This window comes from Mobula hypostoma, chromosome 1 (genome assembly GCF_963921235.1).
Source record: "Mobula hypostoma chromosome 1, sMobHyp1.1, whole genome shotgun sequence".
NCBI classification, from domain to species: Eukaryota; Metazoa; Chordata; class Chondrichthyes; order Myliobatiformes; family Myliobatidae; genus Mobula; species Mobula hypostoma.
The window spans coordinates 122,118,413-122,139,858 of record NC_086097.1 but is presented as its reverse complement, the minus strand read 5'-3'; the positions used below and the strand labels follow the sequence as shown (position 1 = coordinate 122,139,858).

Sequence of the window (21,446 nt, the reverse complement as noted above, 5' to 3'; positions counted from 1 at the left end):
TTGTTGATTAGGTTATTTCACTCTGCAGATATCCTAAATGAATTGTTCTGAATTTTCAGAGATACTTAATAACCCTATGGAACAATTTTCTTCTTGCTCAAACAACAAATGATATCAGTCAGGATTTCTGCTAACAGTCTCTAATGCGCTCAAGATAGTTAATAAAATTTCAACCCAATTTAACATTATTTTTTAACTGCTTCCAAGACGACTTCTGCTGAAAGCTGTATTTCACTTCTTTTTCTTCTGATTCATTCTTCCATTCAATTATCCTCAATAAAAGGCCTTTAAATAAATAGTCTTTTAATTCCAATCAATTATTCTCAATAAAGAGCCTTTAAATAAATAAATATTCTTTTAATGCCTATCAATTGTCCTCAAATAAAAAGCTTTTAAATAAATAAATATATTTTTAATGCCTATCAATTATCCTCAATAAAAATAGCTTTTAATTTAATTCAGTTCCTCTTTTTGCTAAAATGGTTGCAAGCTTTTCTTTTAATTATGCTAAATATAGGTAGTAAAGTTACTGGAAAGGGGTGCCTTTTGGGTATGGAATTTGTGTGAGTTACAATTTCATTGAAATAATAAAAAGCCTAGTAGCTTATAATGTGATACCAGCAGTCATCATCCTTCAGTATTTCCTGAGATGTTAACAAGCCACTGAGCCAATGTAAATGTCAGAAGATTCAATTATCAAACATCAGGCTGCATAAGTCTGGAGGAAAATGTTAAGAGGGAAAATATTTATTTGGTGGTAAAACCAGTTTGTAGATAGGGACAGCGAGAGTGCAAATACATAATTCTGAAAAAGGATCTAGTGCTTTCCCAACGTATATGAGGAATAAACTCTTCTTGAGTTTCTAGTCGGGTACAGGTATCGATGGTAACTGACGTCTCGATGACAAACTCTGTCATCTTCTTCAGGAATGATACCTGAAGGGATAATGCTTGAAGTGAATGGGTTACAGCAGTAAAAGATCAGGAACATACACTCAGTGGCCACCTTATTTGGTACAGGATGTAACATGTCAGCTGGAGCTAATCAGTTTTCCTCCTTCTACAACCTCCTTCAGTCCTACAGATCTAGGTATTCCTCCATAAAGTGAACACTGAGGGTATTTTTGGCTGTGAAGCACTATGAGATGTTTTATGAAATTAGATGTGCAAGGCAAATACCAATCTTTGATTGTTAGGTCTCGATGTACAGGTTTAAGTGATCTACAGAAAATAAAGATTAAAGATTAGCTTTAATTATCACATCAACATCAAAACATTGAAACATTGAAACATACAATGAAATGAATCGTTTGCATTAAATTAAATTAATGAGGATTTTGCTGGGCAGACCGCAAGTGTTGTCATGCCTCTGGTACCAACATAGCACGCCCACGATTTACTAATCCTAACATGGAATATGGGAGGAAATGAGGCACCCAGAGGAAGCCCATGTGGCCATAGAGAACGTGTACAAACTCCTTCCAGACAACAATGGGAATTGAACCACGATTGGTTCACTGGCTCTGTAGAGTGATGTGCTAACTGCCGCGTTAATGTGCAACCATTGATCCAGAGAAATATTAGCAATGAATGGAGATACCCAGCAGGCCAGGCAGCATGTGTGAAGAGTGGAATCAAGTTACCATTTAAAGCAAATGACTTGTTAGCTCTGTTTCTCCCTTCATTGATGCTCCCTAACCGTCTGAGTACAGCCAACCAATGCATGAGACTATAAGACATAGGAGTACAATTAGGTCATTCAGCCCATTGACTATGCTCCAATATTCCTTCTAGCTGATGTACTATCTTTCTCAATCCCATTCTCATCCCTTCTTCCCATACACCCTTATTAATCAAGAACTTAGCAACCTCTGCTTTAAATATACCTAATAACTTGGTCTCCACAGCATCGGTGGCAATGAATTCCACAGATTCACCATCTTCTGGCTAAAGAAATTCCTCTTCATTGCTGTTCTAAGGGGAAGTCCTTGTATTCTGAGGCTGTGCTCTCTGGTCCTAGACTCTCCACTGAGGAAACATCCTCTCTGCGTTCACTCTATCTAGGCCTTTCAATGTTTGATTTGGTTTCAGTGAGATCTCCTGTCATTCTATTAAACTCCAGCATTAGGCCTGTTTTCATTCTGAAAATTTATCCTTACAGAAGTGGTCTCCAACCACCGGGCTGCAAAGCATGTGCTACCGGGCCGCGAGGAAACAATATGATTTGGCGATATGAAATGATATGAGTCAGCTGCACCTTTCCTCATTCCCTGTCACGCACTGTTGAACTTGAACATAGGGTTGCCAACTGTCCCGTATTAGCCGGGACATCCCATATATTGGGCTAAATTGGTTTGTCCCATACGGGACCACCCTTGTCCCGTATTTCCCCCGCTAAGGTAGAGCGTTCCTATGAAACCATTCGTAAGCTGAAATGGCATAAAGTGAAGAAGCTATTACCATTAATTTATATGTGAAAAATTTTTGAGCATTCCCAGACCCAAAAAATAACCTACCAAATTATACCAAATAAAAAATAAAAACTAAAATAACACTAACATATAGTAAAAGCAGGAATGATATGATAAACACACAGCCTATATAAAGTAGAAATAATATATGTACAGTGTAGTTTCACTTAACAGAATCAGGAAGATTAAGCCAAAACCGATTTGTAGAAAAAATCGGCACGTACACACATGCACACGCCACGTATGCGCACGTCAAGCGTGCACACACAGGTGCCCCCGCAAGGCTTCATGGTCATGGTAGTCTTTCTCGGGGTAAACACAAGTGTCCCATATTTGACTGCTACTTTTGTCCCTTATTTGGGAGTGAGAAATTTGACAACCCTATTTGAACACCACCCCCCCACCGTCGGCCGGTCTGCAAGAATATTGTCAATATTAGACCGGTCCGTGGTGCAAATAAGGTTGGGGACCCCTGCCTTACAGAATTCACAAACCATTATCCAGAAGTCCTAAGTACAGAAGAAAAGTTGCTCTCGTGGAATCTGTGTGAAAAAAATAAATCAACATAATTTCTTTTGCAATCTGCATTTCTTGACACATGCTTTATACATTAAGGAAAATCACAATACAAACCATTCTCTCAGAAGGTAAGCCCACACATACTCTTAACTTAAGAACTGCCTGTATCTCCAGTACTCCTACTTTTCTTTCATATCTACAGCACCTTTGAAATGTTAACTAGACTTTTGGAAGGTTCTGGTGGTAACTCATTAGCTTCCCTGTTTGTCTGATGGGAGAGCTGACCTGCGATCATGATTAAGCACAATGCCCTTCAGACCAGCATGTTACCTCCACCAGAGATGAGTTGTGTAAATTGCATTGTAACTCCAATGATTAAAAAATGAGAATCTATTGTGGAAAGAATTCCCTTGGCCAAATCAACTCGCTTCAATCCCAATTGCTATGATGTTTAAGCAGAATCTAAGCATATAATAAAATGTTGAAGCTTGGTGCACCCCCAAGGCAATGAGAAATTGTCTGCACCTTAGGAGCCAGTATTTCATTAATATGGAGGGACATGTGCAAAGGTCTTTCCAGTAAAACTGGCGGAGAGCACAGAACGATTACCAGCAATCGCATTAATCATAGATTCTTTATCTTAGAACATATATTGCATCAATCTGTGAAACTGTAATGATTGCATGCATGTGTTTGCACAAACATTGAATGTCTGGAGTTGATAAATGTGCTTGAGTACTTGTTGTAAGTTAATTTAGCACAATCTATAAGCAAGGTAGTTTAGATAGGCATTGAAATCTATTGAGAACATAGAACATAAAACAGATCGAGGTTCAGAATCAGATGTAGATTTATTTATCACATGTGCATTGAAACATACAGTGAAATGTGTCATTTGCATAAACAACCAACACACCCAAGGATGTGTTGAGGGCAGCCCGCACGTTGCGGTGCCAACATTGTATCCCTGCAATGGTTGGCAGAACCACACAGAATGCAACAGAACACAACAGGAAGCAATGCAACAACAGCTAAATAAACCCTGTTCCTCCCTTCAACCTACCAACCTACCCATGCTCATTCACATGTGGCACTGCAGTCACTCTGGCGTTTACATGTATTCGGAATTTGCTGTGGTGCGTTGGTTAGGATGCAACATGCAAAGAAAGACAACATTCGACAATTATAAAGTATAAAGCTTAAATCAAAAATTAAAGTTAGAGGTTAAAGTATGGTTATGGAATAAAATATGCATTACAGCATTATATGTTATAGCACAGTACAGGCCCTTCAGCTCACAAAGTTGTGCAAACCTTTTAACCTACTCTAAGATCAAACTAATCCTTCCTTCCTACATAGCACTCCATGTTTCTATCATCCATGTGCCTATTTAAGAGTTTCTTAAATTTCCCAGTGTATCTGCTTCTACCACCATCTCTGGTAGGGTGTTTAATGCATCTACCACTCTCCATGTAAAAAAAAACTTGTCTTTGACATTCTCCTATACTTTCCTCCAATTTTCTAAAAATATGTCCCCTCATATTAGCTATTTCCCTCCCGAAAAATGTCTCTGGCTATCCACTCAGTCTACACCTCTTAACATCTAGTACACCTGTGTCAAGTCACCTCTCACCTTGCTTCACTCCAAAGAGAAAAGCCCTAGCTCTCTCATACATCATGCCTTCTCATCCAGGCAGCATCCTGGTAAAGCTCTTTTGCCCCCTCTCTAAAGCTTCCACATCCTTTCTATAACGAGTTGACAGAATGGAACACAATATCCTAAGCATGGTCTAACCAGAGTTTTATAGAGCTGCAACATTACTTTGTGGCTCTTGAACTCAATCCCCGACAAATGATGGCCAACACATATATACTTGCTTAACAACTCTATTATCAATATGTTCCTATGTACCCTAACTATTGAACCAACATGTACATTCCTCTATTTTCAGATTCATGTCCTTTAATAATAAGTACCTTCAATGATCTCCACAACTAATTCTCTGTCCCTTGTGGAATTCATAGTTTTAGACTGTCAACAGTATCTCCAGCAGTTGTCTTAAGGCGATAATAAAAGCATTGACAATAATCCCAAATACTTCTTTATAAATTGTAAAATTTTACAAGGCTTCATTCTTCAGATTCAATAAGGATGTTCTGCAATTGGGATGAAATAGGGTCATAGTTGGGAGCCTAACATCCAAGGATACACATTGAACTGAAAGAATAGGCAGATAGGCAGAGAGGGTGGGGTGACTCTGTCAGTAACAAATGAAATCAAATCCTTGGAAAGAGGTGACATAGAGTTGGAAGACGTAGAATCCTTGGGGTAGAGTTAAGAAACTGCAAGGATAAAGAGATCCTGGTGGGAACTATATGCAGGCCTCCAAACAGTAGCCAGGATGTAGAATATAATTTGCAATGTGAAATAGAAAAGGCAAGTAATGAGGGCAATGTTACAATAGTCACGGGGGAGTTCCATATGCAGGTAGATTGGAAAAATTAGGTTGGAGCCGGACCCCAAGAGAGGGAATTTGTAGATTTCTTTTTAGAGCAGCTTGTGGTTGAGTCCACTAGGGGAAAGGCAATCCTGGATTGGGCGTTATGTAATAAACCAGATTTGATAAGGGAGCTTAAAGGAAAGGAACCCTTAGGAGACAGTGATCATAATATGATAGAATTCACCCTGCACTTTAAAAGGGAGAAGATATAGTCAGATACATCAATATTACAGTGGAGTAAAGGGAGTTACAGAGGCATAAGAGAGAAGCTGGCCAAAGTTGATTGAAAGGGGACACCAGCAAGGATGATGGCAGAACAGCTATGGCTGGAGTTACTGGAGGCAATTTGGAAGATGTTTGATACATACATCCCAAGGGTGAAGTAGAATTTTAAAGGGAGGATGAGGCAACCTTGCGTAACAAGGAGAGTCAAAGAGAAGATAATAGCAAGAGAGAGGGCATATAATAGTGCAAAAATTTGTGAAAATTTAGAGGACTGAGGAAGTTTTTAAAATCCAACAGAAGGCAAATAAAAATCCATTAGGAGAGAAAATATGAAATATGAAGGTAAGCTATCCCAAAATATCAAAGTGGATATCAAAAGGTTTTTCAGATATATAAAAAGAACAAAAGAGAGTGGATATGGGAACGCTGGAAAATGATATTGGAAAAACAGTAATGGGGGCAAAAAAAAATGCTGGAGAACCTAATAAGTATTTTGCATCAGTCTTCACTGTGAACAACCCTAGCAGTGAGCCAGAAATTCAAAAGTATCAGTTGGCAGAAGTGAGTGTAGTTGCTATAACTAAGGAGAAGGGGATAGGGAAGCTGAAAAACCTGAAGGTAGATGTCAGCTGGACCAGATGGGCTACACCTTAAAGTTCTGAAAGAGGTAGCTGAAGAGATTGTGGAGGCATTATTAATGATCTTTCAAGAATCACCAGATTCTTCAGGACTGTGAAATGGCAAATGTCACTCCACTCTTTAAGGAAGGAAGGAGGCAGAAGAAAGAAAATTAGAGACCAATTAGCCTGACTTCAGTTGTTGGGAAGATGTTAGAGTCCAATATTAAGAATGAGGTTTTGGTGTACTTTGATGTGCATGATAAAATAGGCCAAAATCAGCATGGTTTCCTTAAGGGGAAATCTTGCCAGACTATTCAATTGGAATTCTTTGAGGAAATAACAGGCAGGATAGACAAAAGAGTGTTAGTGGATGATATTTACTGGAATTTCAGAAGGCTTTTGACAAGGTGCCGCACATAAGGCTGCTTAAAAAGATAAGAGCCCGTAGTATTTCATGCACCACCAGGTTCAAGAATGGTTACTACCCCTCAACCATCAGGCTCCTGAACAAAAGGGGATAACTACACTCATTTAAGGACTCTTTTATCTTGGTATTTCATGCTCATTATTTATTTTTATTTATTTATTATCTGCATTTGCATAGTTTGTTTATAGTTTACTGTTTACAGATCCTGTTTCCAGTTACTGTTCTATAGATTTGCTAAGTATGCTTGCAGAAGAAGTATCTCAGGGTTGTACCTGGTGACATTATGTACTTGGATAATAAATTTTACTTTAAACTTTGAAGATACTAGCATAAATGTAAGATTAGCTGATTGGCAGGAGACAAAGATGAGGAATAAAGGGGGCCTATTCTGGTTGGCTGTGGTGTTCCCCAAAAGTCAGTAGTGAGACCATTTCTTTTCACATTATATGACAATGATTTGGATGATGGAATTGATGGCTTTGTGGCCAAGTTTACAGACAATACGATAGGTGGGAGAGCAGGTAGTGTTGAGGGAGCAGATATTGTTGAGGAAGCAGGCAGTCTGCGGAAGGATTTGGACATATTGGAAGAATGGGCAAAGAAGTGGCAAATGGTATATTATGTAGGGAATCGCATAGTCATGCACTTTGGTAGAAGGCATAGAGATGTAGACTATTTTCTAAATGGAGGAAATTCAGAGTTGCTAAGGGACTTGGGAGTTCTCGTGCAGGATTCCCGAAAGGTTTACTTACAGGTTGTGTCGGTGGTAAGGAAAGCAAATCAATGTTGGCATTCATTTTGAGAAGAAGACTAAAATTAAAGGGCAAGGATGTGATGCTGAGGCTTTGTAAGACATTGGTCAGACCACACTTGGAGTATTGTTTTGGGCCTCTGATCTAAGAAAAGAAGTGCTAGTGTTGGAGAGGGTCCAGAGGGGTTTCACATGAATGATTCCAGGAATTACATGGTTAAATTATGAGGAGGATTTGATGGCGGTGGCCTGTACCTGTTGGAGTTTAGAAGAATGAGAGGGAATCTCATTGAAATCTATTGCTTACTGATAGGCCTAGATAGAGTGGACACCCACAGGATGTTTCCTGTAGTGAAACAGTCTAGGACCAGAAGGGACAGCTTCAGAATACAACACTTTCACAGAGTAAATGCTGGTACAGCATAGAAGTGTGTTGGGGAAACCCATGGTAGCATGACGGGCACTCTTCCGAGAACCAGGTACAGTGGCGATGATTAAGTGCCTCCCAGTGCAATGGGCCAGCAGTGCTTCAGGGCAAAGGCTTCTACTGTGTCATTACCGTGAGCAATTAAGTGTGCTCAGTGTGGTAACATGGTCCCATGAGCATTGTGATATGGTGCCGGAATACCTGCTGTACGGTTCCACACGATTAATTATCTCCATCCATTATATGGGAGCAGTTTTACTGGATTTGGAGACTTAACGTACTACCGGCCTGGACACATCTCAAGAATACACTGGCTGTCCAGTTTGGCTCCTTTGCTGGAGATAGCTGCTGCAAAAAGCAACATGAATCATTTGGAAGCCTTAAGCATTCACATTTCTCCGATTAGTGAATAGCCTACAAGGCTGGTGAGAATGGAGTGACAGGGGAGAAACCAACCACCTCTCAACACAATGTCCATCTGTAACCTCTTAAAGAAGTGAGCCCGTAATCTTGTGTGCTGCAAACAACTCGGTGATTGCTTGACTGCTGAACGCACAATTCACTGCCACTTTACATTTACAATTACACTACACACCTCATACCCTCGCTAACATAGTCACTGTCCTACTGTGTTTTCATAGCACTGCGGCTACCCAGAAGAGTTCCTCGTGTCACTTTATCTTTTCGTGTCAAAGTCACCTTAAGTGTGTTATTAATACTTCTGTGTATTAGTTCTTAGTGTGGGACTTAAAACTTTGTTTGCTTGATTCAGAATGATGAGTTTAATCACATGTACATCAAAACATTGAAACATCGTGAACAACTCAGAGTTCGCTGCGGTCGGGTGCTTCCAATGGTGCTGCATCTGCAAGTTGGCGGCACTTGGAGGTTCATGGCAGGGAGAGTTCTTCCCTTCCACCGCCCGCATGAGATGATGAGTCTATCGGGACTTTGAGACTTCTTTTTTACCGTGCCCATGGTCTGCTCTTTATCAAATTATGGTATTGCTTTGCACTGTTGTAACTACATGTTATAATTATGTGGTTTTGTCAGTTTTAGTCTTGGTTTGTCCTGTGTTTTCTTGTGATATCATTCTGGAGGAATGTTGTATCATTTTTAATGCATGCATTTCTAAATGACAATAAACGAGGACTGAGTGTCCTCATAATCTATAATCTAAACATACGACATTTGCATCAAATCAGTGAGGATTGTGCTGGGTGTAGTATTATTATATTTATTTATTTAGAGATACACCATGGTAATAGACTCTCCTGGCCCAATAAGCCCATACCTCCCAATTACACCCATATGACCAGTTAACCTACTAACACATTCATCTTTGGGATGTGGGATGAAACCCACATGGTCACGGGGAGAACATACAAACTCCTTACAGACAGTGGCAGAAATTAACATGGGTTGCTATTGCTGCAATAACATTAAGCCAACCATTATGCTACCATGTCACCTAATTTTGCTTTAGTGTAGCCTGACTCTTTGATCTGAACCAGCATAATTAGTTAGTGTGAAATTAGATTATTACAGCTATTCTCTTTATGCTTCCGGAGTAGATTAACATGATGATGTAGTTAGGTAGGTAGTTTGCTACTGATGTGATATGTTAACACCAGAACTGACTGTAATACACAGCTTTTCGCTTCGAGTGCATTTCAATACAGGATTTTTTTTTTTGTCCTCAGGATATTGGTCATAATGACTGTTAAAAGCAAAGTAATTAGATATAAACCTCAAGGATATTGAAATACCTGACAGTTTTGTATTTAACTATTGTAGGACCAGAGGGCACAGCCTCAGAATACAAGGACATCCCTTTAGAATAGCGAACAGGAGGAATTTCTTGAGCCAGTGGGAGGTGAATCTATGGAATTCACTGCCACAGATGTCTGTGGAGGCCAAGTACTGGGTATTTTAAAGAAGAGATTGATAGGTTTTTGATTTGGAAGGACATCAAAGGTTACAGGGAAAGGCAAGATAATGGAGTCAAATGGGATAATAAATCAGCCATGATGGAATGATAGAGCAGACTCAATGGGCTGAATGGCCTAATTCTGTTCCTCTGTCTTATGGTCTAAAATTTGCTTGTATATTAAGTTTGTGACACTTAAGAACTACTTAAACACATTTAAATGAGATAGTTATTATGGCACAAAGGCCATTCGTCCGAATTAGTCCATGCTAACCCCCAGCTGAGCCATCCTATCAGTCCCAGTTATTTTATACCCCTGTACTCCTAGACCATATTCTCTCTGACATGGCAACCAACTGCTCCATCTTTGTGATTCCTTTGCCTTCAATTTCAAAACGACAATTAAGTTACCATGAAAAAGACTCCATTTCAGGAAAGAAATCAGGAGGCACTTGTCCTCAACTGTTTAATGTTTGACTTGACTGGAAAAAGAACAAAAATAGCTGAATAATGATAAAACTGTGTTTAATCACTTTTAATCTTAATGTTGTCATCCATGTCTCAAATATTTATACAATTATTGTTCTGCTTTGAACCTGGCTTTATATTTTCCACCATACGTGTTGGAATTAAAAAGGTATTTAGTGTTATGAAACTACCCAAATTGAGATTAAAGCCAAATACACTCAGTGGCCATTTTATTAGGTATCTCATATTTCTTCCCATTCTGATGTTTGGGCTGAACAACAACTGAACCTCTTGACCATGACAGCATGCTTTTCTGCATTGTGTTGCTGCTACATGATTGGCTAATTAGATACTTGCATTAATGAGCAGGTGTACCTAATAAAGTGGCCACTGAGTACATTTCCTGAGTTTAGGATTCACGCTAATGAAATGGGGATTCTATGCAACTCCAAGCAGGCCACTCAGAAGTAAACTATCAGGCTTGGTCTGTGTTATCACAAAGATCACATAAGCTTTTGTACATTAACAAAAGATCATTCCATGAAATCAGCTAGCAGTAAATCTGCACCTCCATGCTGACTGCACCCTCAATCGCATCTTATCTTTCTTCATTGTCAAGATGGAGTACAATCCAAGGCCCAGGTGTGATTTTGCAGTTCACTTTTTGCATTGTCATCATGATCTTTCAAAACATTTTCCTTATTTTAGATTTTCCATGGAATCCAACAGCAGAGATTTGCTAAACAGGGTACAAGATCTGTAACTGCATTGGATTGAGTGGGGATTGAAGATTATGAGCAGGTTAGGGAACACTTGTTTTCTTCTCAAGATGGCGCTGGTCTTGTTGAGTTTGTGGCTCAGACTCAGTTATTTTTTTAAGGTTTTACAAATGGTTTTGGGGACAGAGATGGGGTTAGGATCCAGGTTCGGGTTTAGTGACAGTGTTGTGGGAGAACTCGAGGTCAGATTAGTGTTTAGGGACCAGGATGTAGAGGAGTTAGAGACCAGACCTCCACTCTGCACTCTGTGTTCCACATCTGAAGTCTAGTGATGTGGACCAGTGAAAAAGGAGACAGCAGTGATGTGGTTCAGTGATAGTGACATCCACAGTCAACTGTTCTGTTCTGCACCCGAAAGCCAGCAAAGTGGACAGGAGATGAAGGTCCAAGAAGATCAAGGGCTGGTCAGTTTGTGCACATGAAGTTCAGGGGTCAGTGATGAAGATTGAACCCCAAATATTGATTGGAAGTCCAGAAGTTGAAGCCCGATGACCAAATCCTGGAGACTGGAGACAGGATTTGGAGTACTGCCCACGTGTATGAGTCGGCCAGAGGGAGGAAAAGGACTTACTTTGCTTTTGTTGTTTCATTGCTTGTTGTGTTCTCTGTTGTTCTGCTGAGCATTGTGGGTATGTTTGGGACTGGAATGTGTGGCAACACTTGAGAGATGTCCCCAGCACACCCTTGGGTATTAATGCAAATGATGCATTTCACTTTACAACTGATAAATCAGAATCTGAATCCAAGCTCTTTTTTCATTAGCTGTTCGTATTTATCAACAAGGGATTTTACTACTGTATCCCTGAATATTTATCCCTCAGTCAACAGATTAACTCTGTTCCCAATTTCCTGATTATGGGAGCTGGTGATGAATAAATTTGACTGCAATGTTTCCTTTATCAGAATAGCCTCTTGTGACGTGCTATTAAGTGCTTTGGGACTTTCTTAAAAGGGACTTAAAGTGTTCAATATAAATGCTGGTCTACTTTTTTATGCTGGTTGATCTGATTAGGAGACTCAGAAATCAGTAGGTTTAATTTGAATGTGCCCATAAAATTACCACTTAGGCGAATTCTCCAGGCAGCATGAGCTATGCATCAACAAGCGACAAAAAGACCCACGCAAAATGAAGTGCCAATTTATAGTGCGTCAAGGAATTATACCGAGGATGCTAATGAGAATTCTAGGATAGTAATCTAGCTGAATGATTCGGACAGTCGGGCTTTCCATTTGGCAGAATCCCACATTAGTGTTGGGTCCAGATGCTTTTTGCGATTCAGAGCTTCTTCAGAAATCAAGAAAGAATCATAAAATGTTGCTTAGGGCCATTTTATTAAATGTTGCAAGAGCAGAAAACAAACAAAAAAGATCAACATCTGGTTTAATATCACTGGCATTTGTTGTGAAATTTTGTTATTTTGCAGCAGTACAATATACAATGTAAAAAATCTGTTGTGAGCTATTGTGCATGGGTTCATTGTCCATTAAGAAATCTGATGTTTTAATAGTGGAGGGAAAGAAGCTGATCCTAGAACATTGTGTGTGTGTATTCAGGCTCCTGTATGTCCTCCATGATGGTAGAAATGAGAGCAGGTCATGTCCTGGGTTTTGGGTACCACCTTTTTGAGACATCGCCTTTTGAAGATATCCTTGATGCTGGGGAGGCTAGTGTCCATGATGGAGCTGGATGAGTTTACAACTTTCTGCAGCTTTTTCTAATCCTGTGTGGTAGCCCCTCCATACCAGGCGGTGAAGCAACCAGCTGGAATGCTCTCCATGGTACATCTGCAGAAACTTGCTGGAGCCTTTGTTGGCATACTAAAAATTACTGAGAGAAATGAGCTGAGAGAACAAAGAAACGACAAAGGAAAAAGAGGCTGTGCTCATCCCAACACAACCTAGAGATAGCACAACAATTCCAATGATAACATTTAACCTATTAAATAGTCATATTCAAGCGGTGAAGCTTCTAGAGAAATACAGAAGCAACAGAACTATAATTACTGGAAAATTTACTGAACAATCATATGTATGCAATATACACAAAATGCTGGAGGAACTCAGCAGGCTAGGCAGTATCTATGGAAAAGAGTAAACAGTCATTGTTTCGAGCCAAGATACTTCATCAGGACAGAGTCATATGTACAGTGCCTATAAAAAGTATTCACCCCCCCGGAAGTTTTCATGTTTTATTGTTTTACACCATTGAATCACAGTGGATTTAATTTGGCTTTTTTGACACTGATCAATAGAAAAAGAGTCTTTTGTGTCAAAGTGAAAACAGATCTCTATAAAGTAATCTAAATTAAACACAAATATAAAACACAGAATAGTTGATTGCATAAGTATTCACGGCCCTTTAATATGACACACAAAATCAAAACTGGTTTTACAAGTCACATAATTAGTTAAGTGGTGATCTGTTTTTGGAGAGCTGTGTGCAGTCAAGGTGTTTCAACTGATTGTAGTAAAAATACTCCTGTATCTGGACGGTCTAACCGCTGGTGAGTCAGTATCCTGGCAAAAACCACACCATGAAGACTATAGAACACTCCAAGCAACTCTGCAAAAAGGTTATTGAAAAGCACAAGTCAAGATATGGATACAAGAAAATTTCCAAGTCATTTAATATCCCTTGGAGAATAGTTACGTCAATTATCAAGAAATGGAAAGAATATGACACAACTGTATATCTGCTTAGAGCAGGACATCCTCAAAAACTGAGTGGCTGTGCAAGAAGGGGTCTAGCGAGGGAGGTCACCCAGAGACCTATGACAACTCTGGAGGAGCTACAAGCTTCAGTGGCTGAGATAGGAGAGACTGTAGATCCAACAACTGTTGTCCAGGTATTTCACCAGTCACAGCTTTATGGGACAGTGGCAAAAAGAATGCTACTGTTGAAAAAACTCACATGAAATCTTGGCTAAAGTTTGACAGAAGCAGGTGGGAAACTCTCAAGTCAGCAAGAAGAAGGTTCTATGGTCTGATGAAACCAAATTTGAGCTTTTTGGCCATCAGACTAAGCACTTTGCACAAAACACATCAAAAACACGCCGTCCCTGCCGTGAAGCACAGTGGTGGCTACATCATGCTGTGGGGATGCTTCACTGCAGTAGGCCCTTGAAGGCTTGAGAAAGTAGAGGGTAAAGTGAATACTGCAAAATACAGGGATATCCTGGAGGAAAGCCTGGTGCAGTCTGCAAGAGAACTGCAATATGGGAGAAGATTTGTCTTCCAGCAAGACAATGACCCCAAGCCTAAAGCCAAGGCTACAAAGGAATGGCTTAAAAACAAAGTTAGTGTCCTGGAGTGGCCAAGTCAGAATCCAATTGAGAATTTTTGGCTAAACTTGAAAAGGGTCGTTCACTCACAATGCCCGCACAATCTGACAGAGCTTGAGCAGTCTTGTAAAGAAGAATGGGGAAAAATTGCATTGTGCAAATTTTTGCAATGTGCATTGTGCAGATGTGCAAAGCTGACAGAAACCAATCTACACAGTCTCAAGACTGTAATTGCTGCCAAAGGTGCATCTACTAAATACTGACTTGAAGCAGGTGAATACTTATGGAATCAATTATTTTGTGTTTTATATTTGTAATTAATTAAGATCACTTTGTAGAGATTGTTTTCACTTTGACACAGATGAATCTATTTCTGTTGATTAGTGTCAAAAAAGTCAAATTAAATCCACTGTCATTCAATGCTGTAAGACTATAAAACATGGAGACTTCTTGGGGGGGAGGGTTGAATACTTTTTATAGGCACTGTACGTAGGTGATTATATAAAATGCAAGCAAGCATAGGAAAGTTAAACTGCAAGAAAAATAATAATCCTACAGTCCAATCCAACATTATAGGTGATTTGCAACATGATAGCGGCATGGGTAGAGTGGACAGCCAGATACTTTTCTACAGGATGAAAATGGGTAAAAGAAGAGCATAAAATGTTAAGGTGATTGGAGGAAAGTATCAGGGGATGTCAGAGGTAGGTTTCTTACACAGAGAGTAATGAGTGCATGGAAAGCCCTGCCCTGTGTCATGTTCGAGAGTGATACATTAGGGCCATTTATGAACTCTTAAATAGGCACATGGACGATAGACAAAATGGAGGGCTAGAATGATCTTTAGGAGGTTAAAAGATCATCACAACATCATGGGTCGAATGGACTGTGCTGTGCTGTAGCGGTCTAGGTACAAGGGGGTTGTCAGAAGTAAGTTTTTCACACAGAGCGCCGGCCATGGTAGTGGAGGTGGGTACAACAGGGTCTTTTAAGAAACTCAGTTAGGTACATGGAGAATAGGAAAATAGAGGGCTATGCAGTAGGGAAATTCTCGGCAGATTGTATGGTAGATTTCATGGTCGCCACAACATTGTGGGCCGAAGGGCCTGTAATGTGCTGCAGATTTCTGTGTTCTATGTTCTATTAGATCAAGTTCAAGTTCAGTTTATTTTCATTCAGCCATACTCCTATATACCACCTAATGAAATCAAGTTCCTCTGGACCAATGTGCACACAACACATAAAGTAATATTACCATAAATAAATTAACAAACCATAAGAAGCATTTACAACACAAGTGGAATCATTAAAGCAGTATTACACTACTAGTGCTTCATACATGATGAGATCTGGGTGGTGGCAAGGGGTTCAGTAGGCCTGAGGGAGGAAGCTGTTTCTCATCCTAACAGTTCCTAACAGTCAGCATCATCCCCTTATAGACAGCTTGCTGTGCTGGGAGACGAGGAAATTTTGAGCAAACCGTTCGTGTATTTAATATTTCAGTAATATTTGAGTAATTTTGTATATATATTGGTTGATTAACCATTCTTGTTTATTTAAATAATTCATTTTGAGTGCATACGTCATGATGCTACCATGATATATGCATGCACTTAAGATAAACTCAAAGTTAGACTCAAATTTTGGACTCCCATGTCTGCTTTGAATTAGTTTAATGTTTTAACGTTACAAAACATAACATTGGCAATGAGGTATTTTTAAAACAGACCCAGGATAGCTATCAACCTGTTGAAACACAGCAAGATGTTCAAAGTAAAAGAAACTCAGTGAGGAATAGCAAGTGAAAAATGCAGCTCAGCATGTGCAGAGACTGTTGAGTTGAAGAAAGGCAGTAAACAGAAGAATTTACAGGTTCATAAACAGTAAGTACCGGGTGATAGTAATCATAAAAAAACAGTAGAAATGGCTGGTTACATTGGAAAGATAGACATGTTTGATTACACAACAGATAACCGGATTTTATTTACTGAACAAATTCAACAGTATTTTGAAGCAAATGAAATAGACAGTGAAAACAAGTCCTAATTTTGCTGAATGCATTGGGTTTAAAGGCTTACAGAATACTTCAAAGTTTGACTGCTTTGCTCATTTCGAACCAAAGTCATTGTTGTTTACAGAATGCTTTAGAGTTCATGAGTGGAATCAAAAGGAATGGGAGTCCATTTCAGCACACATGGCTGAATTGAAGAAGTTATCTGAGCATTGTGAGTTCAGTAATGGTCTTAATTATGCTCTGAGAGATCATTTAGTTTGTGGAATCTTACAAGAAAGCATTCAAAAATGGCTCCTAATTGAAGCACAGCTCACATTGAAGTGAGCAGTTGAAATTGCTGTATCAACGGAAATAGCAGACAGAGATGCAATTGAGTTGCAGTCAGGAATGAAAATGAGCATAAACAAGATTGCTGCACTTAAGCAGAAGCTGGCCTGGCCAAACAAATTGTGTTACCAATGCAACAGCGGCTCAGGTACACCAGACTGATGCAGATTTAAAGGTGAAACTTGCAGAAAATGCAGCAAAGCAGGACGCCTACAAAGAATATGTTGGGAAGACAAAAATAAATTGTCTGCACAGAGAAGAGAAGAAGCTAAAAAGTGAAGTGCAGTTTCAAGAAGAGCACTAATCTGCATGCTGTTGTTGAAAAATCTGTTAATGATGAGATTTACACAGGACTGAGTAGCCTTGAGATTTACAATGTGAAGAACTAGCATTAGACAAGCAATATTACTTATACCAGAAGTGAATGGCAAATTAATTAAAATGGAATTAGACACCGGTTCAACTGTTTCAGTCATTCTACAAAATGAGTTTGAGAGGTATTTCAAAGATACAAACTGAAGCCTGCAGATATCTAGCTAAGATCTTTCACTGGTTAAAAGATAACTCCTGAGGGAATGACATTAAATTCATGACAGTGAAATATAGCAACCAACAAGCCACATTGAGCTTGTATGTGGTACAAAACAGGAGGGCTGCATTGCAGGGGCATGATTAGCTGAGACAACTAAAACTTGATTGGAGATCCATCCACCATTTACATGCCACATCCTCTGCAACAGAGTCAACTGATAGTAAAATAAGAAAGATACTGGATGATGCCACAACTGTCTCCACACTGAACACCATGAACCATTTTCCAACAGAGAACTAATAGGTGTTTGTGCCAACCTCTGCCCCGGTTGGAAAGCATATTGAACCAAGGAAGGGCCATACTGCTCAAGGGAATCATGAAAGTGTCAAAAGCAGTGGTCAGCATGTCGAGAAAGCTTCTGATAGGTTGAACAGACAGTTACTTGCAAATAGTGGCTTAGTTTTAAACTTCATGATAAGTTCAAGCAGCTTCAGGAAAGTTGCAAGCTTTCAGCTTTTGTGAAGATGAAGAACCAGAATCTACACTGTATGCACCATTGCTGTGTGACCTTCAAGTGATAGACAAAAAGTTGCTTGTAAAAGTAAATGCAAAGACCAACACCCAGCTGGATAAATGGAAAGCCAAACAGAAAGGAATTAATGAGTTATGACAACAGAGGATTAGACAGGTGATGTTGTGGATAAGGAAACCAAGAGGAGAGATCAGATTGTAAATGGAACAATAGAAGGATTAATAAGAGAATACTCCAGTGAACTAAATGCACCTTTCCAAGTTCCAGATACACAAACCAGAAGAAGAAAAAGGAAGGAGAAGAAAGGTGTCTAGAGTTGTCAGGACCACTTCTTGCAGTCTCAGAATCAACTCCTACAACCACCACGTGGGAGGCCCCAGAACCTCCTCCACAAGTCTCATCTGCCAAGAAGAGGGAACTCCCCTGTCAAGAAAGACATTATCCTACAAGAGTAAGAAATCCTCCACAGTGATTAAATCTTTAGGTCTGAATAGGACAATATTAAATTTAGCATACTATGGAATGGAATTGTGTGTAGTAGTTGTATTATATAATATACCATGTACATATATAGTTGAAATGTATTTACTATTGAGTTGGAGTTTATAGCTAAGAAAGGAGGAGTGTTGTGTGTTTAAAATTTCAGGAATATTTAAGTAAGCTTGTATATATATATATTGATTCATTAAGCACTCTTGTATGTTTAAATAATTGACTATGGGTTACATGTATATATAAATATGAATCTCATAAGTCATGATGCTACAATGTAATGAATTAGTTTAATGTCTTGAAGTTAGTTACAAAACGTAACAAAACCGAAGAGCATCTTTCACTGACGATAGCATTTGATATCCGTCCATATTGTGTGTCCCTGGGAACAATCCATAAATCAGAGAGTTTTGATTAAAAGGGAGAGAGGATCCAGGAGATGGTTACAAACAGTCATTCATACTCACCATTCTCTTTTCCAGACAACCCTCAGGCTTAAGAAGACTTTCTTCCTCAAGGCTGAGGATCTGCAGATCCTTCTATGCAATATTTAGAACAGGAAGGCCAAGACAGCACAGCCTTCCAGAATTTTCTGCTCTGTATCATAGAGATGTTAGATGCCAGCAAGTGGGAGTGTCTGGTCCACCCAGTGACCCTGGAGGAGCTTACTGACTCTACCTGTTCCTTTGAATTGAATAAAGCTCCCAGAAGCGACAGCTTACCCGCTGAGTTACATTCGGCTCTGTGGGACTGGATGGGCCCAGACTTGCTGGAAGTGTGCAACACTATGCTTCTAGCTGGCAGCATGTCAGACACCATAACGAAGGGCATCATTACCCTCATCTACAAGCAGAAGGGGGAGTGGGAAGAATTGGAATCCTCTTTCTGGACTGTGGGTATGGAGAAGATTGCAGGGGTCTGTGTCCCGCTTCATCCCCAGCATCTGCTTGACAGTGGACTCTCTGATTTATTGGTTGTTCTTAGAGGACAGACAGAGACGGACATCAAGCTTTGCTGGAAGATCATCAGTTTGGTGATCTGCCAGCACATTGAGATGTCCGTAGAGGAACGCTGCTGACAGGCACATTCCAGACTGCAGCAATACATCCTGAGGGACACACTGAAACTTTTGCAACCACTGCAAGGGCTCGATGGGGGAGGACCACAATATAGGGTCCTTCTGTTACTGGCGCGGAAGGGTTGAGTGAGGAAGCCTTTCAACTATTGTAGTGGCGTACGACACCGGGGGATGGGGCAGGGGGAACACTCTTGTTTTGCCTGCTACACTGCTGGCATTTAGGGAGCAATGAAGGCCCTTCATCTTTGGCAGCATTCTCTGCTTCCTTTATTGTGTCAGTAGCTTTCATTCGGTTTACTGTCAGGTGGAGACTCAGGAACACAGATATTGAAGAATTCTGCATTGCTGTTTCCGTAACAGTTTTGTTTGACCAGTCTGGGTTGTTAGGCCTGAGCTGAACCGCCAAACCTAGAGGATTGGTGGACTACTCTTAGTCTGTCCTCTACCCTCTGACCAGTTTGCAATGGATGATCCTACCAAGAGCCAAAGCAGAAAGCCCTGACTCCAACCAACATAACTCTCCAAGTCACTGAGGCATGCAAGCCTCCAAACCATGGCAAGCTTGTAGTTCTCTTGGAGGATGGGGCTACATAATTCCACATAAAAACAACAGTCCTGTTGATTTTAAGCTATATAATAAAAGAAAACTACTTAATGCATTGACATTGAATTTGAGAATGAAAAAGCAGAAGGGTCTCAGCCTGAAACGTCGACTGTATCTCTTCCTAGAGATGCTGCCTGGCCTGCTGCGTTCACCAGCAACTTTGATGTGTGTTGCTTGAATTTCCAGCATCTGCAGAATTCCTGTTGTTTGCACAGCTTATCCTTGTTAATGGCTTTTATTCAATGTGAATCAACTTTAGTTTGATGTAAAAGAAATGACTTTCTTCTACTATAATTCTGAGGTTGTACCATGGTGGGGCTTTCAGACGCTGCCAGAGTGGGGGTAGTTGATTCTTCACAGGATGGGCCAGCAGGAAGTTCAGTCTCCATCCACTGTTTACATCGGGTCTCGGTATGCTCTAAATACATGGACTCGTGCTTGGCATTGCTTTTCTGAATATTTATTCTCCATATGGGCTTGCAGCACTTTTTGGAGGAGGCTTTGAAAGCATTTTTAATTTTAGTTTCCTCTGTTCACTCAGTCATTTTGTGGTGTAATGGAGCTTGAAATAGACCATCTATTTTTGTGTGTCTGATGCCAGGGGTAGAAGCAATTTGGCTTGCTGACTGGAGATGACGAAGCTTAATAAGGGCCTCACTGTTGACAAAGCTGACCTGGTAATGAAGGCTGATAGCTATTCATCTGCCCGGCTAATGGATGTGGCTAATGTTGTGGAGACAGCACTGATGCTGTCTCCCCAATGCTTTGAGGTGCTCATTGTTAGATAAGCCTGATTCATACAGGGTCAGTCTACACACACAAAATGCTGGGGGAGCTTAGCACAGGCAGCACTTATGGTAAAGAATAAACAGTTGACATTTCACACTGACACCCTTTACCAGGACTGAAAAGGCAGGGGAAGAATTCAGAGTAAGAAGGTGGGGGAGTGGAAGGAGTACAAACTAGGTGATCGATGAGGCTAGTCTCAGTTTGGAGCAGCAACACCTCATTTTCTTTCCTTTCCATTCTCTTCACCTGTCCATCACCTCCTTGTAGTGCCGCTCCTTGTTCCCTTTCTCCCATGGTCTACTCTCCTCTCCTATCAGATTCCTCCTTCTTCAGCCCTTTACTTCTTTCACCTATCACCACCCAGCTTCTCACTTCATTTCCCCTCCCCCACACACCCACTTGTCCCCTTCTCCTGGCTTCACCTTTCATCTTCTAACATGTACTCCTTCCCCTCCCCACCACCACCTTTTTTTTTGGCTCCGGCCTCCTTCCATTCCAGTCCTGATGAACAGTCTCGGCTCGAAATGTAGACTGTTTATTCCCCTCCATAGATGCTGTCTGACCTGATGAGTTTCTCCAGCATTTTCTTTTGTAATTTATTTTTTATTGAATTTTATCATCAAACAAACATTTCCATAAGATGTATTTCAGATACTGTACATATATATCATATAATCAT

At 40.2% G+C, this 21,446-nt stretch overlaps 1 protein-coding gene across 3 annotated transcripts in view; it reads left to right on the top strand.

Moving 5' to 3' along the window:
* dok6 (docking protein 6) overlaps positions 1 to 21,446 on the top strand; it is a 609,418-nt gene that overhangs the window by 337,035 nt on the left and 250,937 nt on the right. The gene's annotated exons all lie outside the window — the stretch shown is intronic.